We start from the raw sequence: 17,347 nt of genomic DNA on the forward strand, positions 1-17,347 counted from the left end.
ATTTCTAGCAAAAAGTGTTTGTATAAATTATTAGAACCCCGAATAAATATTAAAGATATTTGAATGATTTCTGGTGGTGATTAATTCTGTAAACAATAAAATAACAAATCAATTCGACAGAGTTTACTACCTTGTATTTTGTCGTCTGGTCAAAAGCGCTTGAGTGACCCCGACCAGCGTTCTTTACTAAGATTGAACTACCTCCCTTACAACTTTCGTTTTTGAACGCTGTTGTTTGTCATCAGAGGAAGCAGACGATATATGAATGACTATTTATCTTAGAATAAATCTGAAATCATGTACCCCCTGACTAATGTTGTACTTGTGAGGTAAGATTTACTGAAATTTGGTAAAAATTAAATTTTCTTCTAAATTTGAAAAGATTGTTGGTAATTTAGATACATATCATCTTTCTAAGCACAAAACCGTTTTTCGATAGTCGGTAGGTCATAAATACCTATTTTCAAATGACTTTCCCCTCAATCTTGTTTTTATCAAGGCGGAAAACTTGGCAACATGCCAGACATTGCAAGTATCAGGGATATCCGCGGGAATCTGTGCCATCGTCTTTATCATCAGGTTTTATGACGTCATTGCTTGACAACACACATAGTATATCTGTATATTTATGTTGCCCAGTACATTTTTTGTGTCGTTCTGGTCTATGTGTAGATATATTAAACCACTAAATTCCAAAGCGTGTCCCGATGACTCGGTTTCGTCTATACTGAATATTGCCAATCTAGTCGTGCTGATAATGATAATCAAAACATGGCGGCCTACATGGATGGGCGAGACTTTTCCCGCGGAACACGATTTCATAGTCCAATGGGCACTGGAATGTGTTGGAATCTATATATAGTACATAGTTGAGTGATATTTCGGAATCAGTCAATTTATCGAACTGCTATTATATTTACAGAAACGAAACACATATTGTAACAACCTTTCTCCTTTAAGAAAATAAATTCTAAAATTTCTGACTAGATTGAGTTGATATTACAATACTTACATGTGTATGTCCCATGACTGTATTCATATCTTTATGTGACCCGGTTAACTGCCCGGAAGTCTTGTATATTGTATAGCATAACACATCAGTGTATCCTTAACTATTATCCAGCTAAGCCATATAGACAGTTCACACGACAGTCCCTAACACGTCTGCTCTCCTCCACAGCTACACGCACACTCCCTGTGGACCCCCATCACATCCATCACCACCACCTATAACTCAAAGGTGAACCTGGGGTCACCATAGCTACAGTGTCAGATCCCATGACCTCAGAGGTCAAGATAACGGCCCAGCCATGCCTATTATCAGTGTGGTCCCCTTCCTGAGTGTCAATTACTTGCCGCACTAAACCCATGCCTAACTAGGGTTAATAAGCGTCTCTCTCCAGACACAACATAAACAATATACAAATGGACAATATACAAAAATGTAGGTCAGCGGTTTTTAAATGAGTATGTCAAAGGTCAACGACATGTAAATGAGTATGTCAAAGGTCAACGGCATGTAAATGATTATGTCAAAGGTTAACGACATTTAAATTACTGAGTTGAAAGGTTACTGGAAGCAATGGCTACAAAGGAAAGCCATAGTTTCACGTTAAAAGTTGCAACACCAATTTTTTTTCTCAACCATCATAGCTGCTCCATCACTTCCAAAAGCAGCCAATCTGTCACATACTGGGACATCATGGTCATGGGGCACAGTCTTCAACATCTCTCTTATGATCTACCATACATCAACTGAGAAGAAAAACATTAATTTAAAATTGAATGGAACAATATTTATATGATAAAAATATAGTTCACAAGTCATTGTTAATTTCAATTAATGAATTTAATGAAAATTTTCCCAAAAAAGGACTAAAATCTTAAATATAAATACTGATCTCAATTCACGAAAAAAGAATGTAGTAATTAGACCCGATTATTGTGATGTGATCTATTACCACCATTTGAATTTATCTAATTATTGTTGTTACGCTTGCGGACCAGTGACCAGGTAGTATAGATCAATAGGTTTTAAGGCAGCAAATGTTCTGATAATCCCGGAATCTTGATTCTGGTGCATGTAATATTGTGGTGTCTTTTGCAAATCTCATTTTTAGCTATTTAATCAGACTGGCCACCAGACCCTAAGTTCTTATATTAGCATAGTTCTTTACTAGATTATACAAGCCAAATTTTAGTGATTTTTGTTTCGATATTCTAGAGTCTGATGGCCAGTGTACTATCTAATAAGAAATTCCTATTTCAATATCTATATTGGATGAAAGTTCCAATTCTACTTCGTAATTATCATGTTTAACTTTAAACTCAAATGCTATTTCAACTTTACTATTTTGGCCTGTCGATAGGTGGTTATGTACTCAATTGTGAACTCGACAGATGATTACAAGCTCAACATTAAACCTTTTAAGGACATATATACATAACCACGAAGTTTTAATTGAATCATGATCTCTATTCTGTATATATCTGGAACTACACACACATATATATATGTGTGTACACATATGCAAGTTAATGTTTTGTGCTGTCTTGTATTGCTTATTATAATTCATTGTTGACGTATGGTGTTCACCTGATGATCAGACGTATTCTAATGGTCTCCGGATTGTCGCTCGTAATTGCTGAAGACTAGAGACAAATTGATCATGTAAGTTCACATGTGCAATGCTTATGATACACTTATAACATATGAAGCTTATTAATCCAAAACAAACTATCGTATTTATGTGGTTTGGATAGCTGTATGTAGTGTTTAACAAATTGCGTTGTGATTTCACGGATTTAACCATGCGTATCGTATAATACTGTAACGACTTGTTTGTTACGAGCATAGTCATTAACATATCGTAGAATAATACAATTTAATTTGCTTTGCCCTGGGTTCGACTGCCGTGTAGCTTGCACATCTCTATGTCTTGCTATGATGTTCACGGGTACTGGTGAGCATGGGTAACGAGTAACAAAGGTAAAGTCAACAATAACAAGACACTATCCGCGTGGCTCAGTGGGAAGTAGTGTAATGGACAATATTGCTGCTATCGCCTATAATATCATATCTCCAATATCGCTGTTATCACCTATACAACATTGATTGACTGAGAACGTGGCGCTACCTACCGGACCGATTATCGATAGTTCAACCTCCAATTTACACACACAGTTCTCCAGCGGAGATTCACAAAATATCTCCTTAATGGTTTATCCCGAAACTCAATACAGGAGGCTCCGACTCTTTTACAGCATACCAACGGCTCTCAGTGAAGACCATTAATCACTATCGAAACCCGTCTAAAGGCGAAACATACCAAGTCCAACATTGTACAATTTCAAACTCAAAAATATAGCAAAAACATCGACAGACACCGACAAATACACACAGAATAATGTTATGCATTTCCACACTAAAGGATAACATCAAATTAGGGGAAGGGTGGGCGTCAGATATAAATCAATTTCATAAGATTCCAAACTCACTCCTCACCTCTCAAGGCCCTGTAGAAAACTGAAAGTCTCTGCGCAGTCCCGAGATCTCTTGCCCAGTAAAGTCTCGTTAAAGTCTCGGTTTATTCAATTTCCGGAAAAATATAAGGAACGAAGCGCACCGCTTCGTTACAATCGTGCTCTCCTGTAAGGACAATATACAGAACTCAAGTCCCAAGACAGTAGCATACTAGGGACCAGTTTGGTGAGTACGATAAGTCGACATTCGCAAATAAAATTGTATCACATCTTAAATTGATAAAAATACACTAATAAGTGTCAGACAGAGTTTATATGACTTTGTTATGTACAACAACGAGGCGTTCCCGGATGGTGTTCTCTCAAAACGGGTATGTAGATATGAAACCCAGTCTGTGTGATAAAAATATGCAAGTGACATATACAATCTGCATGAAACGGTTCTACAGAAAAGCGTAATGAGTAGACATGCCCTCCGAAGGGATGAGTTGGATACCTTTGTCTTCAGTGCCAGCAGTCCGATGTCCAAAGAGTAAAGATACTGAGGAGTCTGATGAAATGGACTCTAATCAGGAAGTGAATAGATTAGGTAACATACATAAAGACGGAAACAGACATAGTGTCGATGATCCTAGCCGTGTACTGATGACGAATATGATGGAATTAATGCAGATTGTACCGGATAATCATAACGACATTATGAACAGAATAAGTAGTATTGAGAAAACAGTAAATACCGATCTTTAAAATACGAAACAAATTCATGAGGAGAAAAATGTAGAAACAAAACTGGAGCTACAAAACAAGTGATGGGCCATGGAACGTAGATGAATCTACGGCAAAGGTGAACGTTTGTGTACGCAAAAATAAAACCGACTCTGGCAAATCTCTAACCCTCAATAACCAAACGGAGACTCGTATGATGACAATACTGGTGACAATGAGCAGGGCGGAGATCATCTGACTCAATATCCCATAAAAGTAATAGCAGGGAATCGATACAGAACATAACACGTGTAACAAGGAATTGGATATTAGATGAGCACAATAACTATGACACTTCTGTAAGATGAATGGGCTGCTGTCGTCAAACGTAAATGTAGACGATTTTATCACAGCAATACGTTTCAATCTGAATGAAACGTATAGCGCAATGATCAAACACATAACTATCGTGGTATAGATGGTGAGCACCATCAAATTCAAGGGTCCAAGTGTCAACGACTACAACAAACATCGGCTAATTCCGAAGACTAGCTCATTTACTGGGATAATGCGCCGCCGAGTAACGCGTTTAGTGCTCGCTAATTAATGTTACCGCAGATCGACCGTTTGAGGTAGTCGAGCAAGGAATCAGGGAACACTGTGCTGAGAACGATATCTTGGTAACCTTTGTTAAACTACTAAAACTGAAACAAGAAACGCAGTTCCGTTCAGCGTCATTTACATTTAAGTAAATATTGCTGCAAGAAATACGTCTATGGTAATGGATTATAACTTTTGGACAGAAGGAGTTACTTGTCGTGAATGGAATCCCCGTGGTGTGAACCAGTACCGAGATTTTCTCGTATGATTCGAACTGAAATATACGTTTTCATATTAACCATCGTATTTGCCATTATACTACCGAATATGATTAATCTGTGTTCATGGAATCCAAAAGGTGTGATGTATGGGACAGCGTATCCAATGAACTATCTAAAACATACAGATGTGTTTTTTTTATATGTTATTACATAAAACATTTTACATATAAACAACTTGTACATAGTCATCATTCTCTTACTTACTCATCTAAATTGTGTCTTTTTTACTTTTAGTTTAGTATTTTTCGTAAGCATTTTGTAAAATAATCATGCATCTTAAATTCAACATATTATCGCAGTAATATTTCCGTATGATACTTAGTTATATTTTCTTAAATCACTTTTTCCTTTCATTGTACACATATCTCTCATTCTAACTCTCTCATTCTATTACAATCACACTTCATTTTCTAATATTATCATTCTCTTACTTACTCCTCTCTCATTCACTATTATCATATATATCATCTTTAATTCTACATTATGTCTAATATTTCTATTTATTTTCTAATATATTATATATGATAATTAGCTATTTATTTGTTTTTACATCACTTTCTTCCATTCATTTTACACATATCTCTCATTCTACATTCTCTCATTCTATTACAATTACACTTAATTTTCTAATATCATCATCAATTTTCCCAATGACTCATTCAATCCAAAATTGTTTGCTGTTCTGATTAAATATATTTTTAGTGTATTTGAATATAAAATTTTCACCACGATCAATGTTTTGATATTTTTTTTTTGTTTTCCAAATCCACCGTTTTGTTGTCATTATAATAAAACTTGTAATGTTTTGCTGTTCTTTGTTAAAATTAGTATTCAGTCCTAACATAATGTAATTCCTTCCAGAATATAATTTGGGGCTAAGTTAAATAGACTTATAATGATATTTATAATTGTTCCTATAGTATTTCAATTTTTGAGTATGAATAAAATAAATGAGTTAAGGTTTTTTCATTAATACAGAGTTTACATAGGCCATTTGATTTATTCATTTGTTTAAGTTTATGTTCTGTGGTGACTATTCTTTGTATAAGTTTCCATTGAAAATCCTTACATTTTTATCTGCTTTTGAATGTTTGATCGTTTGTCAAATAAGTTTCCAAGTTTTATCTTTGTTATTAAAGTAGTGTTCCGATTTATTCATCTGTTTAGTGTTTGAGGGTTAGGCTCTATACAAAATGTGTTTAAAAACTTTTGAGGTCCTAAGTGTGTTTATAATTTTTTTCATTGCACATTAGAAATAGATCATCAGTGATCTTAGTTATTTCTTGGGCATCTAATTGTTCATTTTTTAAGATATATAACCAATTACTAGGTACTGCCTTTTGGATTCTAGAAAATATTGCCACCCAGTTATGTTTATTGGACAATTTATTCTGAAGTGCTTCTGAGGTAATGAATTTCATTTCTTACACACTTTTGGGTAATTAACTGCCTTGAATTAAAGCCTGCTGAAAAATATTTGTTATTTTCCGGAGGTTTTACCCTTTTGTGGTGCTACATTTGCAAAAAAAGTAATCAATTGTGAACGTTTTATCATAAGTTTGGAGCCAGTATTTTCCAAAGTTATTCCATGCCTCTGTTTCACTATGGATAAGCTTATATATCATTTTGAGTGACTTTTTTTATTTGATCAATAACGTCTATACCCAATATATCCAATCCGCTTTGATTTCTTGACTGATAAAATAATTGTTTAGAGACTTTATGAAATCTGCTATTCCACAGGAACTCATAAATCAAATAATTGATTTGAATTTTGTAGTTTTTTGGAATGGTCTTTGGAGATAATTCATATGTTACCCGGTAATAAATCAAAGATTTGATCATGAGAACTTTTTCGTCAAGCGTGAGGCTTCTTTCTTTCCATTGTGTTATTATTTTTCGAATTTTAAAAAGTTTTTACTTTCCCATATCTGTTATTCATTGATATTATATGATATACATTCATGATATATGCTGAGTGCCTTGATGTTATCTTTCAGCCATGATATTTTTCTAAAGTGTGGAGGCCAGCTTTTCCAAATACCTGTACATAATACTTTCGTTTTTTCTAAGTTTACTTTTGCACCAGATGCTTTTTTATATCTACATGTAGATAGAATGTGAGAAATATTTGGTAAAGTGTTCGCGCTACTAACAAAGAATTAAGAGTCGTCTGTAAACATATTAAGTTTTAATTGCATGTTTGTTATTTACTCTTGGTAAGTCAATACCCTTGATCGTTTCGTTATTCCTTATTGAACATGTTAGGGCTTCTGCTTCTAAAATGTATAGTATTGGGACGATTGGACATCCCTGTTTTACTGACCTGGATATATCTGAGAATTTAGATCATTTTTTCCCGAAACCAAATTTCATCACATTTTTTTTCTAACCATCCCAATTCGACCCTATCGAAGGCCTTCTGTTGGCCTAAGACAATAATTGCCCCACCCATATTCATTTGCCCTGTATATTCAATCACGTCACATAATTATCGTATTGCATCTTCTATGTTGCGCCCTTTAACAAACCCTTTCTGATCACTATGAATTCTTTTAGGAAGTGACGGTTTGATTCTTTCCGATAAAACTTCTGTGATAATTTTATAATCAGATGTTAGTAGAGTTAATGGCCGCCAATTAGCTAAGTTTTCTCGCTCACCTTTTCATACATTAAAGTAATGACACATCTGTATTTCATAATTGGAAAAAGAATTCTTCAACTACTTGAATAAATTCACTCTTTATAATATTCCAGTAAATTTGATAGAACTCTGACATGATACCATGAATGCCTGGTGATTTAGTAATTTTTAGATTCTTAACAGTTTTATGTATTTCATTTTCAGCTGAAGAATTTTCACATGACTCCATTCTTATTTAGATAATTCAGTGCTTATATTACTTACCAACAGATCAGCTTCGATTTCATTCCATCCCTCTGAGGAAAACAACTTCTTTTAAAATTTAACTTGTTCTTTCTCAATTCTCTATTAGAATAAATCCGACATACACCAGAAACATGTATGTCTCTGCCCACACTGAAAACACTCTTCTCCAAATCTTGAATTCTTCACAAATGTCTAGGCTCCATACTGGCACTTAAGCACCTCTTTAGTAACTGAAATTAAAAACAAAATATCATTCACACTACATCAAAATAAATAGCCTAAACAATATATACAAATATGACCTACTTGCATACATAAATATGTTTACAGTGAAGTCATAACCAATTAAAGAATATTCCGGGGATGAACAGAAGTTAAATACACTAACATTTTGACTAGATCATGTTAAGTATTTTAATAATACAGATAATGCAGAAAAAAATCAATGCCGACTTGATTATCATTGGCAATAATATCGATAACACATTTATCCATACATAATGTAACTGCTTCAATAGGTAAGCAAAGCTTGAACACGTGTAAACCTCGAGGATGACCTCTGAACCTAGGGGCTCACTAAAACACAAATTAATAACCCAAATGTTCAAGCACAGATGAAAGAAATAGTATTATATATATAAACATTAACACTAATTTCGATTCCTTTAACAATACTTTACGTAAATATAAAAGTAAAAAGTTGAAAGGTAATTACAGTAGGCCGCGGAGTACCATGAAAACACGTGGTGCACTGTGCATTATATGTCTCAAAATACATAACCATAACCAATTTTTATACAAGTCAATATTAGACCAAATCCTCCTTTTAAGGAATACGTAACTTTAATACTATAATCCATACGAAAAAACCGTAATAATAGTAAATAAAAATGTTTACACGCACGACATATATTACACCGGAAGTAACACACCATAAGGTAATATTCGAACCCAAAACAATGTCGGATCCACTGTTAAAGATACTCTGGAATTTGATCGTTGTGCATTTTATATAAAAGTTGAAAGTCTCTTCTCTCTGTTTCCTCTAGCCTCCAAAGGTTTCTAAACCAGTTTCAAATTGTAAGACGTAAACACTGTAGATTCACGTTTGGCTTATTCTAACTTTTCACCTTCTAAAATAGAACAACTATCACACAATTCACAAGCATACTCTAAGATTGGTAAGATAAAAGTATGTTCAAAATACATGAACACAAAAATGCACTATTGCAAAATAAGGATCCAGTAACAATAAATTCAGTCGTGCAAGCCAGTAGTTTTCTTTTTGAAACCCTGGCTAGGTCAAAATAGAAGGAAAACTGTAGAGAGATGCACTTACTCGATTTGAAAAATAAGGTTATATAGAGGTGGTGTTTAACTGAGTTTATATAACTGTAAAGAAAGTCTCGCTAATCAGAGAGTCGCGTTAAGAGCATCTTATATCGTTCTTGTAATTTTTTGTGCTATGTCATTTCCTTCTAACTGTATTTCAATTTCAGATCAATTTTGCACTTTAAGCAATACTGATAATAAATTGATTCATTCTAATCTTTTGTTTCAATATTTTCAAGGAGTAGAATGAAAAACGTGTAACATTATCTGCATAAACATAGCTGTGATGTCATTTATTATCTTTTCCGTACTCATCACATTTAACTTCCCGATATGTTACCTTTTACCGTGTTCTGGTGACTAATTAGAAGATAGATACAACAAATACACACCCACGTAATGTATCCAGAAATAATCCATGGCAGTGTGCGCAATACTCAACAATGCAAAGGTGGTGTTCAAGCTAATGTTAAAAATCCCATAGAAACTGCTCACAGTCCAATTTTCTTGAAACTTTGCATATTGTAAGTACTACTAGTTGTCCCTTTAAAATGACACCTCTTTTTCCTTTTGTGGTTTTAAAAAGGCCCAAAGGGCCTGAATTCTTTGTAGCCATTTTCATTAAAACTACCTACACAAACATGCCAAAAAAGGTTAGCCTTTCTTAAATATTCTACAGTTTTTATTCATAAATCTTTTGAGTAGATCGTATACTTTGTATTAAATTTTGTTTGAAATAATATTTTTCACGAAAAACTAACACTTTTTGGATAAAACGAAAACGAAACATTGCTCTTTGTCATCTTATTTCACCCTGTTACTGGTTTTGTCCACAATTTTACCCCCATTTAAAAATACTCCCATGACATTTCCTGTCCATGTGTAAATTAGGTTCAAAATTAAAATCCGGGAAAACTGTTTTTGAGTGACTTCAAAACAGAGAGTGCATGTAGCAACGGAACACTACTTTGTTAGTATACCTAGTTATACATTTCCAGTTTATGATTCCAGAGTCCGATATAAGTGAAAATCGGTGTACAGTAATAATTTTTGATGCTTAATATCATGGTAACACCTTTTAAAATATTGGTTGCCATGGTAATAAAACGGAGGCCTCTGATTGGCTGAAATTTAAATGATGTCAGAATTAAATGAAAATTGGTATATATGTGTTACAATGTATGCTGAATAACATGGTAACACTTTCAAAAAGATCAGTTGCCATGGAAACAAAATGGAGGCCTCTGATTGGTTGAAATTTAGATATTGTCAGATTTAAGTGAAAATTGGTATATATGGGTTATAAAATATGCTGAATAACATGAAATCCCTTTTTAAAAGATTGGTTGCCATGGAAACAAAATGGAGGTATCTGATTGGTTGTAATTTAGATATTATTAGATATTAGTGAAAATTGGTACATATGGGATATGGGGTATGCCGAATGAGATAGTAACAGTTTTAAATACATTGTTGCCATTGTTTCGAAATAAAAGCCGTCTGATTGCTCAAAATTAAGATTGTAGCCTTTGTGGTGCTGGTATTATTTTTAAATTATACATACTTTATTTGAAATTCAATTGTTACTCTGTTTCCCTCTTTAATCATTTTTAATTCAATTTAAAATAGTTTCTATCTACGTAACAGAGATGGATAATCTTAATTTGTATCTTTAGAGTTTAAGTTGCTGACGAAAATATATTTCCTTCCAATAATCATTTGATTTCTGATATGAAAAGAGAAACTATTTGTTTCACCCAAGAGCATATTTAGTTGTTAGGTTTTTTTGTACTGGTAGGGAAGATGCATGCATAGAAATGCAATAATTTTAGAGTACATATGTTAACTAACGAAAAATTCTATCACTAACTGTTGTTTTATTATGGTGTCTATGATCAATTTTAAATTTATGGTCAACTAGGGCAAATATTGATTTTTTAGAAAATTTCCCTCGCTACATTTCAGCCTATGAAATGCTGTTTTCCCGGATTTCAATTTTTTTGAAAAAGTATCTGTTATAAGATTATACCTATAGCATGTTTTTAAAATGGTTTAAAAGTGTGGACAAAATCGATAACATGCCAAATATTTCGAGCAAACCCAATATCCTCAATTTTTATCCTGACAAAAATTTGAGTTTTTTTTGCTTCAAAATCAATTTGTCGTAAAAATAATTCGTAAATATCATTATGAATGGATATGAAATAAAGAATGAATATCTTTTATTAACAAAACTAATTAGAAAATAAAAATTATATTCAAAAAATGGACACAAGGGATCCCCTTGCCACATACCCAAAGCAATTTTAGAAAACATCATTTCAGGCCCTTTATGCCTTTTTAAAACATACAAAATAAATAAACAGCACATAAAAAGTAATTATGCACCTAGACCTTTAACACTGCAAAATTTGAAAAAAAATCCGCACGTGGGCGGATTTTGCAACTCCACCTTTGTTTTTATTGGTAATATTAAATAGGAAATTCAAACAGAATGACCATTTGAACAAGTAATACTCATTGACGGACCAAAATAAGAACATAATCACCATTTCTGTATAGTTTTGAGTTTTGATACCCCATATATCTGAAGCATTAAAACCGATTGTCTGTTGTTATGACTTTGACGTTAGTTAACTTAAACAACGAACATATTCTACAGGTTTACGGCTTCCTTCCATAGTTCAAACATTCTATTAGATAATGACTTTGGTAACGGAAGCAACGTTGATAAGATAAATGTAATGTATGTTATGTCGCAATATTTCTAGTGATTATACATTTGCTATTATCATGGACATCGTGACAGTTATATTAATTTTTGTAGTTTCCATTCTAGGCACAGGTAAGTGTCATTTGCAGGTACTAACTCTTACTTGATTAATTAGGTATCACATACTAACTTAACTGCGATATTATTGGAATATATGTATAGGAGAAACACCTCAAACTGTAGATTAGTCAAGATAATGGACAATGCGACAAATTTGTTCAGTAAGCTTTGTGTGATTCTTGGATAAGAAATCCGAAATCAATCACCGAAAGTATTCAATTTGGGAAACGTGGATTTATGTGTTATTTGTATGTATTCATGAAATGAAGTAATTTAAAAACAGTGAAATTATTGGGACAAGAAATTTAATGAAAGCATTCAATTTTCAAAGAAAGAAGGTGCATATTTCTACTAAAAATCAAAACATCTTTTTAGGAATGTCTGTGCTGTCAAAATACATGTACTAAAGAGTTTGGATTTTCAACACAAGGAGTATTTTTTAGGTAGTGGTTGATATGATTGGATTTATGCCGATGTCCAGGAATTAATATATGAAACAGAAAATATGTAATAATATGTATTATTGAAGTTTTGTATTACATTTATATAATTGAATTTGATTTATTTGTTTTTTATCTGTCTTTTCACAATACCGTATGTAGTTTTGCTCTTTACCTTTCACTGTACATTAGTTTACCTGGACCTGTGGATTAGTTGAAACGAATCTACAGCTACAGGTAAACTAATGTACAGTGAAAGGTGTACAAGTACTTGAAAAATAGTCCAACTAAAGCACAGGTGACAACACAAGATGATATCATAGCCATGTTTTAAGTTTTAATCGTTAGTTTCTTGCGTACTATATTCATAAGCTATGAATGGTGTTTTATTGTTTTTATTGTCTAATATTCGTTGGTATTGGTTGTTTGGTTCATGTAAAGAAACCAACCAAACCCTAACCCTAAGAAGTGAATGATATTTATAGTCTGTGATATAAGTATAATTAATTTGTTATTGAATATTCAAGTTAACGCCGTATACGGTTGTTGTTATGTTAATAAATTATAATGATTATTATTATGTATTTTTTTATTGTTATCCAGCTGGAGACGATTTTGTGACGAGCTATATTCCAGCAGTGGCCTATACCCAAGGCCAGACATCCCACCTTCAACTCTCCCAAGGTGAAGTACTTAGTTATAATAAACTGATCACCAAATTCAGCTCTAACATTGACGCCAATGGAGTGTTTACCGCCGAAACTCCTGGTCTCTATTCTTTCCATTTCTACTCTCTGACCAGACTTAACACAAAGTTATGGTTGGAGGTTATGCTGAACGGAAACCTGGTTGCATCTGCATATGCTCATACGTCAAGCGTAAACGGATACGCTGACGCTGGTAACTCTGTCATTCTGCAACTATCCGCAGGAGTCAGAGTCTATGTGAAGGCACATGACCAGTATGAAAATGCTCTGTTTGGAGCACGGGACCAAATATACACGACATTTACAGGTGTTCTGATCAACTCTGGGTATTATGGTAAGTAAATCGCACTTCACACATCTCATTAAGAGCAATTTGCAGAAAACATTATTGCGTTATATATGGCGTTTTTACTTGTGTTTAATGAAATACAGCTCTTTTTGCATAGATGATTATCAATTAGCATATAGTTTATCGAGGTTAGGATGTACTATTTATTTCATGATTACTATATGATGACTATGGAATGCAAGGGATTTACCTTGGTAAAGTTACATGTTTGGGTTATCCCGTCGTATATGTAGAGTACTAATTACATGTCAAATATAGTAAGAATGTATCGCATGCTAAGTAGTGTAATGGCAGGTTATGGTTTATATATTATCCAACATCACTAGAAATAAATAATAATTTTCTTTTCTCATGAATAATAACGACTCGAATGAATTAAAATACCAAAAGAAAAATAATAGAAACATCGAGGATTTAATTCAGCAATAGTTGCAGTGCCTGGTACATTTGCGAATAACAAAAAATCCAAATTTGCAGAAATCACACCACAGCCTATTATATACTATGTTCGAAAAGATCCTGTAAAAAGGACATAATAATCCACCAACACTATCAGCCGCTTGATATTATTTACCTAAATGACTTCAAAATCCACCAACAATATCAGCCGCCTGTTATCATTAAACGTAGGCACCTAATAATCCACCAACAGCATCAGACATCTGTTATTACTTAACGTAGGAACTAAATAATCCACCAACAATATCAGCCGCCTGTTATTACTTACCTAAATGACTTCAAAATCCACCAACAATATCAGCCGCCTGTTATCATTAAACGTAGGCACCTAATAATCCACCAACAGCATCAGTCACCTGTTATTACTTAACGTAGGAACTAAATAATTCACCAACAATATCAGCCGCCTGATATTACTTAACTAAGTGACTTCAAAATCCACCAACAATATCAGCCGCCTGTTATCATTAAACGTAGGCACCTAATAATCCACCAACAGCGTCAGTCATCTGTTATTACTTAACGTAGGAACTAAATAATCCACCAACACTATCAGCCGCCTGATATTATTTACCTAAATGACTTCAAAATCCACCAACAATATCAGCCGCCTGATATTACTTAACTAAGTGACTTCAAAATTCACCAACAATATCAGCCGCCTGTTATCATTAAACGTAGGCACCTAATAATCCACCAACAGCATCAGTCACCTGTTATTACTTAACGTAGGAACTAAATAATTCACCAACACTATCAGCCGCCTGATATTATTTACCTAAATGACTTCAAAATCCACCAACAATATCAGCCGCCTGTTATCATTAAACTAGGGAACTTCAAAATCCACTAACAATATCAGCCGCCTGATATTACTTAACTAAGTGACTTCAAAATCTACCAACAATATCAGCCGCCTGATATAACTTAACTTAGTAACTTCAAAATATAACTTCAAAATCCACCCACAATATCAGCCGCCTGTTATCACTTAACTTAGGAACTTCATAATCCACCAACAATATCAGCCGCCTGTTATCATTAAACTAAGGAACTTTATAATCCACCAACAATATCAGCCGCCTGTTATCATTAAACTAAGGAACTTGATAATCCACCAACAACATCAGCCGCCTGTTATTACTTAACTTAGGAACTAAATAATCCACCAACAATATCAGCCGCCTGTTATCATTAAACTAAGGAACTTTATAATCCACCAACAATATCAGCCGCCTGTTATCATTTAACTAAGGAACTTTATAATCCACCAACAATATCAGGTGCCTGTTATCACTAAACGTAGAACTTTATAATCCACCAACATTATCAGCCACCCGTTATTACTTAACTTAGGAACTAAATAATCCACCAACAATATCAGCCGCCTGATATTACTTAACTTAGGCAATTAATAATCCACCAACAATATCAGCCGCCTGTTATTACTTAACGTAGGAACTAAATAATCCACCAACAATATCAGCCGCCTTAATTTTAACTTTAACTTATGCTAATTAGTGTAATGGCAGGTTATGGTTTATATATTATCCAACATCACTAGAAATAAATAATAATTTTCTTTTCTCATGTATAATAACGACTCGAATGAATTAAAATACCAAAAGAAAAATAATGGAAACATCGAGGACTTAATTCAACAATAATTGCAGTGCCTGGTACATTTGCGAATAACAAAAAATCCAAATTTGCAGAAATCACACCACAGCCTATTATATACTATGTTCGAAAAGATCCTGTAAAAAGGACATAATAATCCACCAACACTATCAGCCGCCTGTTATCATTAAACGTAGGCACCTAATAATCCACCAACAGCATCAGTCATCTGTTATTACTTAACGTAGGAACTGAATAATCCACCAACACTATCAGCCGCCTGTTATCATTAAACGTAGGCACCTAATAATCCACCAACAGCATCAGTCATCTGTTATTACTTAACGTAGGAACTAAATAATCCACCAACAATATCAGCCGCCTGATATTATTTACCTAAATGACTTCAAAATCCACCAACAATATCAGCCGCCTGTTATCATTAAACGTAGGCACCTAATAATCCACCAACAGCATCAGTCATCTGTTATTACTTAACGTAGGAACTAAATAATCCACCAACAATATCAGCCGCCTGATATTACTTACCTAATGACTTCAAAATCCACCAACAATATCAGCCGCCTGTTATCATTAAACGTAGGCACCTAATAATCCACCAACAGCGTCAGTCATCTGTTATTACTTAACGTAGGAACTAAATAATCCACCAACACTATCAGCCGCCTGATATTATTTACCTAAATGACTTCAAAATCCACCAACAATATCAGCCGCCTGTTATCATTACCAACAATAGGCACCTCAATAAGTAGGCACCTAATAATCCACCAACAGCATCAGTCATCTGTTATTACTTAACGTAGGAACTAAATAATTCACCAACAATATCAGCCGCCTGATATTTTTACCTAAATGACTTCAAAATCCACCAACAATATCAGCCGCCTGTTATCATTAAACGTAGGCACCTAATAATCCACCAACAGCATCACTATCTGTATATTACTTAACGTAGGAACTAAAAATCCACCAACAATATCAGCCGCCTGATATTACTTACCTAAATGACTTCAAAATCCACCAACAATATCAGCCGCCTGTTATCATTAAACGTAGGCACCTAATAATCCACCAACAAGCATCAGCCATCTGTTATTACTTAACGTAGGAACTAAATAATCCACCAACAATATCAGCCGCCTGATATTACTTACCTAAATGACTTCAAAAATCCACCAACAATATCAGCCGCCTGTTATCATTAAACGTAGGCACCTAATAATCCACCAACAGCATCAGTCATCTGTTATTACTTAACGTAGGAACTAAATAATCCACCAACAATATCAGCCGCCTGTTATTATTTACCTAAATGACTTCAAAATCCACCAACAATATCAGCCGCCTGTTATCATTAAACGTAGGCACCTAATAATCCACCAACAGCATCAGTCATCTGTTATTACTTAACGTAGGAACTAAATAATCCACCAACAATATCAGCCGCCTGATATTATTTACCTAAATGACTTCAAAATCCACCAACAATATCAGCCGCCTGTTATCATTAAACGTAGGCACCTAATAATCCACCAACAGCATCAGCCCGACTGTATATTAACTGTAGGAAACTAAATAATACATTATCAGCGCCTGTTTTGTTTATATACTTATCCACCAACGT

This window comes from Argopecten irradians, chromosome 3 (genome assembly GCF_041381155.1).
Source record: "Argopecten irradians isolate NY chromosome 3, Ai_NY, whole genome shotgun sequence".
Lineage (NCBI taxonomy): Eukaryota > Metazoa > Mollusca > Bivalvia > Pectinida > Pectinidae > Argopecten > Argopecten irradians.